Genomic DNA, 12,379 nt, shown 5'->3' with positions numbered 1-12,379 from the left:
GACAGGGGCCTCCCTCCTGCAGGTTGCGGGCTGGTACCCCGGCCTGCCCGCTCACGCCTGTGTCATGGCCGTGAGAAAATGAGAAGTTTTTCTCCTCGCACTGACGCATGGGGCTGGGGAGCTCGGGTCCACACCAGTGCTGATTCAGGACCGCGAGATGGCCAGGTTCTTTGTCTCGTGCTCACAAAGGACTAGACTCAGAGAGGGAGGGAGCAAAGTTTGTTAGGAAGAGTCAAAGCTTCCAGCTAAGCGGAAGGGGCCCGAACGAGTCACCCACTTGGAGCAGGAGAAGCCCATTATATAGTCCCTGACAAACAAACAAAGAAAAAACTGGGACCAGCAGTTGGTGTAATTGCTATGTCGCTGGACTCCCATGTAGTCAACCACGGTTCGAGTCCTGGACCCAGTGGCTTAAACCCACAGCAGGCGCGTGTGCGTGCATGCCCAAGATCCCAAGAGGAGAATGGAGGAGAAGGGATTGCAGCATGGCCATTCCCCCTGGGGGGTGATTTCTTGCTTTCTGTCTCTCTGTCTCTCTCTGTCTTTCCAGCGAGCACACACGCCCTATAGCAAAAACCTCTAAAAAAAGAAAAGAAAAGAAAAGAAAAGAAAAGAAAAGAAAAGAAAAGAAAAGAAAAGAAAAGAAAAGAAAAGAAAAGAAAAGAAAAGAAAAGAAAAGAAAAGAAAAGAAAAGAAAAGAAAAGAAAAGAAAAGAAAAGAACCATATATAAGCTGTTTTTGTTTAAGAAGATGGGGGGAAAAGACTTCGGGGGGCGGGGGGAACAACCTTTCTTTCAAGAGACACCAGTGCAGATGTTTTCGGCTACCATGGTTTTAGCTAATCGTCGTCTGTGAGGTGGACAGTTTTCAGGACTGTATTTCTGTATTTTCTATTTCTGGCCTCTTCAGCAAGGAGGCCTGCATTTGGAAGCAAGTGAATAAAGAGTATCGTTCAGGGCCCTCCCTCCCCTGTTGTCCAGCCCAGGAGAGCCTGGGATGCAGTAAGGATGTGACAAGGGCTGGCTGGGGCTGTCATCACCTCAGGGGGTGCACGCGGCTTTCTCGGAAGCGAGTAGCGAGCGCTACTGACTAACTCCGAGAGGAGCAGCGAATGGTTTGCACTCAGGGCTTGACTAGAGCGACTCCATCTTGCCTCGTACTCCCCATTCCATGGACCGCTAGCCGATCAGCCTAGACAGAGGCCTTACTCCCATCTCAGCACCGACGGGAATGCTGGGTCCCTGAGCAGGGCTTAGGTAGGAGGAACGCGGGGCGTCCCTGCATGTTAGTCCCTTATCACACGGGTGGGGGGTGGCGGTTGCGCACAGTTCAGGGAGGGGACTCCACCCGCTCTAGGTGACAGCGCTGGCGGAGGTGCCCACAAAGAGGATCGTTTGGGCTGTTTCCAACTCATAGGTTCTCTGAAATGGGCGGAATGGACTCATGCGTGGCATGGATGGCCATTAACCGACACCCTCTCAGTCAGCTAAGCGATTATGCAATTACCGAGTCCCACCTGTGCCTAAAACCGGGCGTTTCTGTGGCAGAAGAGAACTACATGTCGCGCTAGTTGAGTGGCACAGAGCCTGCCAGACCCTGGAGAGGAACACAGGAAAGCAGCCTGCCAGGCAGAGGGGCAGTGGAGCTGGGGGCCTTGCAGGGAGGGGAGAGGGGCAGGGCTGGCTGAGGGGGAGGCTTGGAAAGCCCCCGCTCCCTGGATGCCCGGCCTGCCCCCTGGCCCCTGCAGGCTCCCCTTCAGGCTGGGTGGCCCTGGGACCATCAGTGGAGGACAAAGGGCCAACGTGCAGCTCGCTCCTGCAGCCCATCCGCCTGTCCGCCATTGCTGGCTGTCTGGTCTGCTTGGGCACTGCCGGGGAACCCCTCTGCCAGGGCGACTACCGGCGGCTACACGGCACCCAGCTGCCCCTGCCTGCACGTAGCTCTGAGCAAACCCCTCTGTGTACACGCTGCCGGAACCGAATCGCGGGGCCCGGTGAAAGCGGCTGTAGCTCTGAGAGCGCAGGTGTGACGACATTCGGAGCCCCCGTGTGAGAACAGAGACCCCTGCACTTCCTCCATCCTCTCCAGGGAGGTGGGGGAGAGCTGGGGGTGGAGAGGCCCAGCCAGTCAGGTGAAACGTCTGGGGGCCCAGCTGGATGTGAGGCCCCGCCTTGGGCACGGCTCCCACCCCGCCAGGCCGGAGCCAACCTTTCCCTCACTCTCTGTGGGACCACCGCTGGGCCCCCCAACGTCTGGGAAGCAGCAGGCCCTGCCTCGGTGCTGCTTCTCGCAGGAAGCACAGGTGGGAGACAGCGGGGTGACCCTGCCTGGAGAGTGTCCTGGGCCCAGGTCTCCTTCCCAGTGGGCAGGGCTGTCCTTCGCTGCCCGTGAAGAGGCGGCTACGCAGAGTCCACTCGAGTTGTTTCCCCGTCCGTATAGGTATCTGTGTCTGCTTTGATGTCAGAATGGCACCCCCAGCTCCGGGGAAGTCCAGTACAGGTCACGTCAGGCAGAGAGGTGGACCCTGAGTTCCGCCAGGCAAGGGGTGCACCCTGCCAGCTCCCTCCCGGTCTTTTCCCAAGGGTGCCCACAGCTGAGCCTCTGGGGTGTCCAGAAACCCACAGGCCTGTCTGCAGCTCCCAGCATGCACTGGTGGGGCACCCCGCATCTGCAGCTTCTCCACCCCGGCTGCTGGTGCTCCAGTCTGGCTGGGGAGGGGCTGGCATGGTGGAACCGGCCGTTCCTGCACTGGGCAGGACACCAAGGCGGTGCCACTGACTGCAGTCCTCACATACAAATGCACCCAGAGTCCCCAGGTGCCACATCCCTGAAGATCCGTGTAGCTGGTGCTTGCAGACCCATCCTGTCACCTCCCAGCCAGCCCGTCCCTCTGCAGGGCTCTCGCGGTCCTGTCTGTTTCGTACAGTGGATGCGCGGTGCTATCAGAGTGTCAAAGGGCACAAAAGGCAAGAGTGGAAGGAAGTCACCTCCTCTCAGCTCCCCTCCCCGCTCTTGGCTCCTCTGCGAGGGTGGAGGGGCGGTGGGTAACTCTGTGTGGGTAGTCGTCCAGGCCACACACACGTACATAACTGTCAGTGTATTTGCTTCTTTCCTTCAACCCTCCCCACCTCTGCAGCTAGCCAGGATCTAGGGTGCATAACACGTCCAGGTAGACCCAGGATTCGAACTAGTGACCTTCCCACATGGTCTCCAGCATCCCACCTGCCTGGGCCACCTTGCCTGTGCCAATACATATATATTTTTAAACACTTTTCCAATTGAGGTGAAATATACATAAAATGTATCATTTTCACCATTTTTAAAAACGTTTTTTGCCAAAGGGCATGTGTCCTTACCAGAGAGAGACAGTGTCAGAGGCAGGGAGACAGCGAGAAGAAAAGTGAGAAATCGCGCCTCGGGGGAATGGCATGCTGCAGTCCCGACTCCATCTCCTTCTGGGAGTTTGGGCACGCATGTACGTGTGCCCAGCCTGAGTTTCAAGTCACCGGGTCGTGTGGGAGACCAGCGCCTTAACCACCATGCCACTGTGGGCCCTCCATTTGTAAGTGTAGCTGAGAGGCATGAAGGGCACCAACAGTCCCGTGTCACCGTCACCACTCCCCTGTCCTAGCACTTTCTCTTCACCCTGAGCAGCCTCTGTCCACATGCGCTTTTCCGTGTATGCGTGCACACAGCAGCCTACATGACGGTTTTCATTTCTTTTTAATTGTTTATTTTTTGGAGAATTCTTTTTTTGCTCTAGGGCATGTGCGCTCACCACAGAGACAGAGAGATAGAAGAAATCTCCCCTCAGGGAGGATGACCATGCTGCAATCCCTTCTCCTCCACTCTCTTGGGATTTCGGACACTCATGCACACACGCCCAGCGTGTTTCAAACCGCCAGGCCCAGGGCTTGAACTGCGGGCGACTCTGTGGGAGTCCAGTGACGTAACCATTGTGCCATCTGCCCTTCCCTGTGATGGTTTATCATACACAAATACTATACATGCCATTCTTTTGTTTCTGTTTTTTTTTTTTAAGAATTATTTTATTTATTCATTTGATCATTTTCATTTGACCAGAGAAAGACACAAAGAGAGAGAGAAAGTGAGAAAGCAAAGCCACCAGGTCCCGGACTCGAACTGTGGTCAGCCACGTGGGAGTGTCCAGCGCCTTAACCACCATGCCACTTGTTGGCCCACTATACATGCCATTCTAGAGCTTGCTTCTTTAAAACCTAATAATCCTCACGTCCACAGTAGCACATACAGAAGTGTGTGTGTGCGTGTGCACGCGTCTGTGTGTGTGTTTCGTTTTTAAAATTTGCTAAAGGGTACACGCACTTGCTGGAGAGAGACCCGGGGTGGAGGGGTGAGAAAGCGCTGTCCACAGGGCATGGCCATGCCGGTTTCTCCTCCATTTCTCCCTCTGGGGATTTTGGCATGCATGCCCACATGTGCAGTGTGCTTTTCAGTATAAGAATTTGGGGGGGACACAATGCGGTCCATGACGGAGATGGGGGAGTCATGACCGGCGTGTGTTTACGAACGAGGAATGAGAGGGAATGGCCCTGCATCCCTCCCCCGGAAATAGAGCCACTTTCTGGGTGAAACCACAGCCTAGCTCCGGGGCAAGGGCAGGAAGCAGGCGATGACTCCATCTGGGTGAGCGTGGACCGGACGGACAGAGGCCTCAGCAGAGCAGCCGGAGTCCCCGCAGCTCGGCCGAACTTTAGGCTGTTCTGGGCTCCAGGCTTCTGCGCCAGCCCAGGGGCCCAGGCAACTGCGGGCCTTGCTTCCCCCAAGCAGCTTCACCTTCTCTTTGAAGTCTCATGAGTTGTTTTGAAATTAAGAAATAATATGTATTTGTAAAAATTGAAACCCTGCCACCCACGTCTCACTGGGGACCCCTGGCTGAGGGGCTCTGCCTGATGCCCCCCCTGTGGCCCTCTCACCTGGCCCCCTTCATGCCCCCCGACAGCACCACCCCCCCTGCTGCTCAGACGCTGGGCCTGGGTGCCCCCCAGGGCCCCCCACAGGTCCTGCCAGCAATGCCCCCGCCCAGCGGAAGGATGGGTGGCTGCATGAGAGGGGGCGCCCGCCTCCTCCCGACCAGCGGCGAGGCTGAGCCTCTCTGCGTGTGCCAGTTTGCAAGCAACTTGATTTCCCACCTCTGAGAATTGGCCGTTTATATCTTCTCCTGATTTCTCTCTAGGACTATCTCAGTTTTCATTTTTCAAACATTACTGATTAAATTCTAAATATGTAAAAAGCTTTAGGGATGAAGCTGTTTTCCACCTAACTAGCACAGAGCCTGGTGGGGGGATGGCTAGGCCACCGTTGAAAGCGATAGCCCGAGGCTGCCGGGGGACCTGGGGCTTAAAGCAGCTGGGTCCCACAGGCGACTCTGCGGTTCGAGTCTTGGAGCCTGTGGTTTGAAAACTATGCCAGACATGTGTGAGTCTGTGCCCAAAATCCCACGGGGAGAAATGGACAAGCAGGGATTGCAGCATGGCCTTCCCCCTGTGGGGTGATTTCTCACTTCCTCTCTCTCTCTGTCTCTGTCTCTCTTTGGTGAGTGCATGCACCCATAAGTAAATAAATAAGTTGTCTCAGTTAAACCTTTTTGAAAAGGAAATTCAGTAAAATTATGAAGTAATATGAAACATGATACATGAAATTACATGAAATGTCAAATTATAATGCTGACTAAAAAAATCCAAGATTTTCCATGAAATATTTTTTCATATAGAATGATTACAACTTATCAATGACAACTGCTTCAGAAGGCAATCTGTTATCACACCAGTGGTGGCCGCTGGGAGCCATGCCTGTAGTGCCGCACTTAGGTGCTGTACACAGAAAGCTGGATCCCTCCTGCTGACAGTGGTTCAAATCCAAGCCCCTGTGGCTTGAAAAACATTCTGGGCACGTGTGAGTGTGTGGTCAGAATTCGGACGGGATGGAGAGAGGAAGGAAAAGGGATCGTGGCACGACCATGCCCCACTGGGAGGGTCTCTCTCTCTCTCTCTCGAGTGCACATGCCCTCTAGGGATTAAAAAACGTGACAGGGGGAACCAGCAGTTAGTGTAATGGCTGTGTCGCTGGACTCCCACGTAGTCGACCGCGGTTTGCGTCCCAGACCCAGTGGCTTAAAACTCATGCCGGGCGCGTGTGCGTGTGTGCCCAAGATCCCGAGAGGAGAATGGAGGAGAAGGGATTGCGGCGTGACCATCCCCCCTGGGGGGTGATTTCTCGCTTTCTGTCTCTCTGTCTCTCTCTGTCTGTGTGGTGAGCGCACGCGCCCTACTGTGAAAATCTCTCCAAAAAAAAAATGTGGCAGGGCCAGCAGGGGGCATAGTGGTTAAGGGAGTGGACTTCCATATGGCTGATCTTGGTTTGAATCCCAGATGGCAGCTTGAAATTCATGCCTGGCATGTGTGTGTGTGCCCAAATACCAGGGGGAGAAAGGATGGGCATGCCCTGGGGTCTGAGTCCTCACTTTCCCTCTCTCTGGTGAGTGCATGCACCCTATGGCAAAAACAAACCAACCAACCAGAAACCCACCGTGCTTGCTTTGGAAGGTGGTACTGTGAGTGATTTCGTTTTCCTACTTTTCTGCACCTTTATAATAAGTTGTTTTACTTGAAAAATAAAAAGGATCACGGAAAAGTCTTAGAAAGTCTTGCACAAACAACCACTTCAATGGAAACCGAGCAAGCAGGGAAGCATTTGCTCTCCATCCTGCCGCCCAGAAGAGAGCAAAGGTTCCCGCCTTCCCTCCTTCCCTCTCCCCTTTTCTGCAGAATGTCATTGTAGGTAGCTGTGGCCACATGACCAGAGGGGCTGAAATCAGTGCTGAGGCAGCGACAGTGATGGACCCCCCACACTACACCCAGGGCCACTTCACTGTGTGGCCTCTGCAGGCCGAGGGGCGGGGTCTTGCTAGCTCACCCTCCATGCCTAAACCCTAGAGGAGGCTGGTGCAGAGGTGGGAGCCGGCCAGCCAGCCCCCAGCCATCAGTCCCTCCTTGGAGAAGGGAGGGCTCCAGGTCTTGGGGAGACCCCTCTCTCCACCTGGAGACCGGCAGGCCCTGAAAGGACAAAGACCCAGATGTGCAGGACCCCGCCTGCCTCCAGGCCGCAGGCGCGTGGTTGCCTCTTGGGGTCTCGGTTTCCCCAGCAGCAGAGTGAGGGACCCTGAAGACTCAGCAGTGGGACGCGCAGTCCCCACTGAAGGGTGATGACCCTTGTCCTCTGAGTCTAGCCCGTCTTTCCTGTTGCAGTGAATGTGAGTTGCAATGCAAGGGAGCAGCCTCCAGAGGGAGCTCTGGGTGCCTGCTGCTGTGCCGAGGGCGGCACCGCGCCTGGCACCCACCCAGCACAGGCACCTCACCGTCTTCCTGGAACCACGACTTCCTGTTTTCTAAACTCCTCACCTGCAGTACCATCGCAGGGTGCCCGAGCCTTGGGACGGCCTGCCGAGGACCCCGGGCTCCAGGCTGGGGTGGAGGGAGGAAGGTCAGGACAGGAGCTGCCACCACAGGCTTCTGACAGGGTCGGAGGGCTCACAGGTACGGCCCGGCCTGTTTAAGCACCACAAGGCCGGGAGGCAGCTACCACTGCTCCATGGTCACACCGGGGCAGGGCAGGACTGGGCCTCACCCGGGTACCTTCAGAGGGTCTGCGCTTCCTGCAAGGCCCAGCTATTGCCTGCCAAAGCAGAGACACGCTGGACAGGGCTGGGGTGGGAAAGGCTGCCTGTGGAGATGAGCGGGCCTGTGCAACGCGTGCTTCTGCAGGAAGACCAAAGGCATCGTGAAAACTCAATCTAGGGACCGGCAGATGCCGTGGTGGACACATCACTGGACTCCCATGTGGTCAACCACGGTGAAAGTCACACCGGGCACATGCGTGTGTGTGTGTGCAAAATTCCAGGAAGAGAATGGGGGCACGTGTGTGTGTGTGTGCACGCATGCATGCCAAAATTCCAGGAGGAAAATGGAGAAGGGATTGTGGTGTGGCCCCCTGCAGGGTGATTTCTCACTTTCCCTCTCACTGTCTTTGTCTCTCCAGCGAGTGCATGCACCCTAAGGCAAAAACCTCTCAAAAATACAAAACTAAACTCAGAATCTTGGGGCCAGCAGGTGAGGTGGTGGTTGGGACACTGGACTCCCACATGGCTGACTGTGGTTCAGGTCCCAGACCTGGTGGCTTGCCTTCTTGCTTTCCCTTGCTATGTTGCTGGATTCCCATGTAGTCAACAGTGGTTCGAGTCCTGGACCCAGTAGCTTAAACTCACGCCAGGAGCATGTGTGTGCGTGCCCAAGATCCCAAGAGGAGAATGCAGAAGGGATTGCGGCGTGGCCATCCCCTGGGGGTGATTTCTCACTTTCTGTCTCTCTGTCTCTCTCTGTTTTTCTGGCAAGCCCATAGCAAAAACCTCTCCCCACCCCTTCCAAAAAAAAACACAAAAACCGAAACTCAAAATCAACCATCTGCAGATGGCGAACTCCCTGTCAACCGAGGAATTCAGGCAGAGGCCAGAGGTACCAGCCAGGGAGGAAGTCCCTGCAGAAGGTGGGCGCTGTCTGGACCGCCTCTCAGGGGTAGGAGGAGCAGAGGGAAGGGCGCGGTCAGGCACTCAGGAAACACTTGGTTTCCTTATCTACAACATACAGCTGAAGGCCAGCCGGTGGCTTTGAGGTTAAAGTGGCTGGATCCCCCTTGGCTGACTGTGTGGTTCGAGTACTGGACCCGACCCAGTGGCTTAAAAAACACACTGAGCACATGTGTGTACGTGCCCACAATCCCGAGAGGAGAACGGAGGAGAAGGGATTGGGCGTGGCCATTCTCCGGGGGGAGTGATTTCTTACTTTCCCTCTCTCTCTCCAGTGAGTGCACACACCTTTTAGAAAAAAAAAAAGAAAAAGTACACTCAGTTATAATTTGCCACACTGCTTTATCTGGGTTAAATCAGGCCCTGTCGGGCCCAGAGCTCTCTAAGCTTGCGTGGGTGTGGACAGATGGGCATCAGCCTCCGGGGAAGCAGGCTCTCAGAATGGCTGCGCCCATGCCAGGCACCTGAAGTGGGTACCCCCATCCTGAGCTGGGGAGCCTGTCTGGGATCTGTCCCAACCCTGGCATAGCAGGGTGGCAGGTGAGACGCCTGTCCCTACAGAGCCCCGAGGTGGCCCGTGGGTCCGAGGACCCGCGCCCTGCCTCATTGCTCCCGCTGCCACCTGTGAAGACAGCTCTCCTGACCTCTGTGCCCAGAGCCAAAGCTCAGCGCGGTTAAGGAACTGTCCCAAGACACAATGCCAGAGGCAGACCCGAGTCTGAGTCTTGGCCTTCCTGGTCCTCTGTCTTCCAGGGCTGTGCGGCGCTAGGTGGGGAAACACCAACAAGATCAAACACACGCCAGTCTCCAGTGATTCCCACAGCCCGCCGGGGTCGCGACCCCACGGGGGAGGCCGGCTCGCAGGCTGCTGTGGCTAAGTGTCAAAGTGGGTACAAGCAAGCGGGTCCAGAGACCACGGCAGCACCTGAGCGAGGAGGCCCGGAGCCCCTCCAGCTTTACTCCCCACCCCCAGGGTCCTTGCTGAAGCTGCCCACTCCTTGGCCTCAGTTTTCAGCCTCTGGGGGACCCAGTGACAACCCTGCCCAACCTCATAAGATTCGTGCAGGTGGGCGTGGTGCGCCGCCCTACGGCAAAGCCCAATGCAGGCTAGAGACCTTCTCTCTCCTCCTCTGTCTCTCAAGAATCGGGCACGGGAAATCATTTTGAAAGTACAGATCGGGGTTTTGGGGAGTGGCACCCTTACTGTCTGGAGGTGAGGGGGTCGGCAGACACTCAGCTCCGAAACAGGATTCGCCAGTGCAGGAGACTGGATGGGAGGGAGGCGGTGCAGGGGCCGGCGGGCTGGGAAGACAGTCCCTGTCCTCCAGAGCTCGCGTCTGAGACACATGGTCCAGAGATCTCACCCGGGAGCTGCCTCTGTGGGGCTCAGCTTGCCAGGCGGCCCCGGCCTGAGTCTTCCTGTTGGTGCCGCTGCCCTGCCCTCCTCCACTCAGGGCATCAGGCAGAGGCAGAAGCCGGTACAGATGGCCAGGCAGGGCTCCCTCTCCCCCAGGAGGCCTGTGCTGTGTTTTGACACTGTGAGCCGGTGTGTAGACCCTCTGGGCCTCTCCGGCTGACTCTGGGCCCCTCCTGGGTCTCGCCCGGCCTGTTCTCGTGCCCTGTTCTGGACAGGAAGGCTCCTGCTTGTTAGGGACGCGCTCAGAGTAAAGACCGTGGGGACACCAGCTGACCTGAGCCCCGGACCCCAGGTCCTTCCTGTAAGAATGGGTTCCGAGGCGGGTGCTCCCCTCTGAGGAGGTGCCAGGCTGGGGCTCCCAACCTCGGCCCTGCTGGGGGCAGAACCCCGTGTGCGAAGGGCGTGGGCCAACTCCTAGGTCCAACGCTGAGAGCTCTGCAGTCGGAGGTCCTGCGAATGCCTCCAGCTGTTCAGGAGACAGCCACCGCACTGGCCCGATGGTCTCCCTGCAGCAGAGCTAGGGACAGGTGACCTGACTCCAGCAGGGAGGAGAGCAGTCTCTACCCGGGGAGAGAGACAGGGGAGCAGCTGGTATAGGAAGGGGGTGGGGCCCCAGCGCCTTGGAACTGGCCTCCTGCAAAGCCTCAGCCGTGGAGGAGACCCTCACACCCGAGCGCAGCCTCGCTTGCTTTGCTGGAGCTGTACCAGGGCAGGGACTCGGCAGACGCCAGGGAACCGGCGTCCTTAACCGGACAGAGGAGACGACAGCATCCACCCATGCCGCCTGCTGGGAGTCTCCCCAACCCTAAGGCGGACGGGGCTCCCCCCGTTTTCCAGGTGCGGTGGCATGCTCTTTGGTGGCGGGGAAGTGCCCCATCGTCCCTGCTGCGATCAGGGCTCTGTCCAGGCCTATAGCCCACTGCACCTTGTCACTGAAGTCGCTCCTGGGCATACGCGCCTCCCCCAGGCCCGCCCTGTTCACCAGGACAGGGGGCAGAGAGCAGGGAGGCTCCGGGGTTTACACCTACTCCTCCTCCAAACCTCAGGGCACAAGGCCCCTGGTCACTCAGCCGCCTGTATATAGAGAAACAGAAGCCAGTTCCCCTCCCGTGCTGGGTCTTCACGACGCCAAGGAGTGCCTCTTCTTTGTTCTCGGTCTACTATCCGGTCACTTTTCTGGTTTTTTCATGCTGCAGGCAGCTAAGGCTCCTTACCAGCCTTTTCCTGAATCCCAGCCACGCCCGTAAATCACGGCTGACATCTCATCTCTCTCATCCTAAAAAGAAAAAATCACCCCAGCCAGGTGGCCTTGACTGGGCCATCTTGTCCCCAGAGGCCTTGAACCCCTCACCCTGCTTCCTGCACCTGCTCAGAGCAGAGCCCTGCAGACCCGGTCTGCGCCTTCCACAGGGTGGAGACCTGTGGCGAGAGTTCCAGGATACCCCGACAGCTGCTCCGCCCTGCAGTTGAGAACATGCTCTCTGTTCAGCGTGCCACCTGCACCGAGGGGTCTCGGGTCCCCATCCTTCACGTTTCAGAGTGCTCTGTGGGTGGGGGCTCTAAAGACTTGCGGGGTCACAAAGGTGATGTCAAACGGCCTGCGGAGGCAAGGGTGGGAAGCTGGCAGTGCTGAGCCAGGTCTGGGCTGCAGGGCGGGCCCCTGGCAGGGGTGGCCCAGATCAAGGTGGGCTTCCTCCGGAGGGCAGAGGCTGGGCAGGCGGGCCCTTAGTGGGGGCTGTGGGCGCTGACAAGAGGCCAGCCACCCCCTGAAGGCGAACGCGGTGGCCAGCGGGGAGCCCAAGCGTGCTCCGGCGGGAGGGGAGGCAGGGCCCGCGGGACCGGCTGGGGCGCGCGGACCCTGCCACACTGTCCTGGGGTGCCTCTCCCGGAGGCTCGTCCTGAAACAGAAGGTCGGACACCTTGTGACCTTACACCAGTGGCCCGCGCGGAGGACGTACGCGGCAATGTGACGGCGTCCACGAGTTTAGGGGAAGACGGGGCTGGAAGAGGGTGAACCGCGTGCCCAAGTGCCACTGCTGTCGGGTTGACGGCCACCAGAGGGCGCCCGGCCTCGGGAGACGCGGACCGGGGCCAGGCGAGCGCGCCGGGCAGGCTGCAGGAGTCAGAGGGCTCCGCGCTGGGCGCGTGGCGGGGCCGCCACCCACCTGGGAGAGACGTCTAGCTGGAGCTCGCGTCTCCTGCCACGTGCGGGGATCTTCCCAAACGAAAGACCAGCTAGGTGTAGCCAGCGTGTTTCCGGGCTTGTTCCCCACCCTGCACTCCACGGCGGTGCCAACCCGGGCTCCTTAGCTGCAGCTTGACAAGGGTTATCACGGGGGAGG

At 57.8% G+C, this 12,379-nt stretch overlaps 1 protein-coding gene across 2 annotated transcripts in view; it reads left to right on the top strand.

Moving 5' to 3' along the window:
* CD247 (CD247 molecule) overlaps positions 1-12,379 on the top strand; it is a 76,925-nt gene that overhangs the window by 55,900 nt on the left and 8,646 nt on the right. The gene's annotated exons all lie outside the window — the stretch shown is intronic.

Source organism: Tupaia chinensis, unplaced genomic scaffold, assembly GCF_000334495.1.
Source record: "Tupaia chinensis unplaced genomic scaffold, TupChi_1.0 Scaffold000198_1, whole genome shotgun sequence".
In the NCBI taxonomy this organism is placed as follows: domain Eukaryota; kingdom Metazoa; phylum Chordata; class Mammalia; order Scandentia; family Tupaiidae; genus Tupaia; species Tupaia belangeri.
The sequence above is the reverse complement of the archived record's forward strand: the minus strand, read 5'-3'. Positions and strand labels throughout refer to the sequence as shown.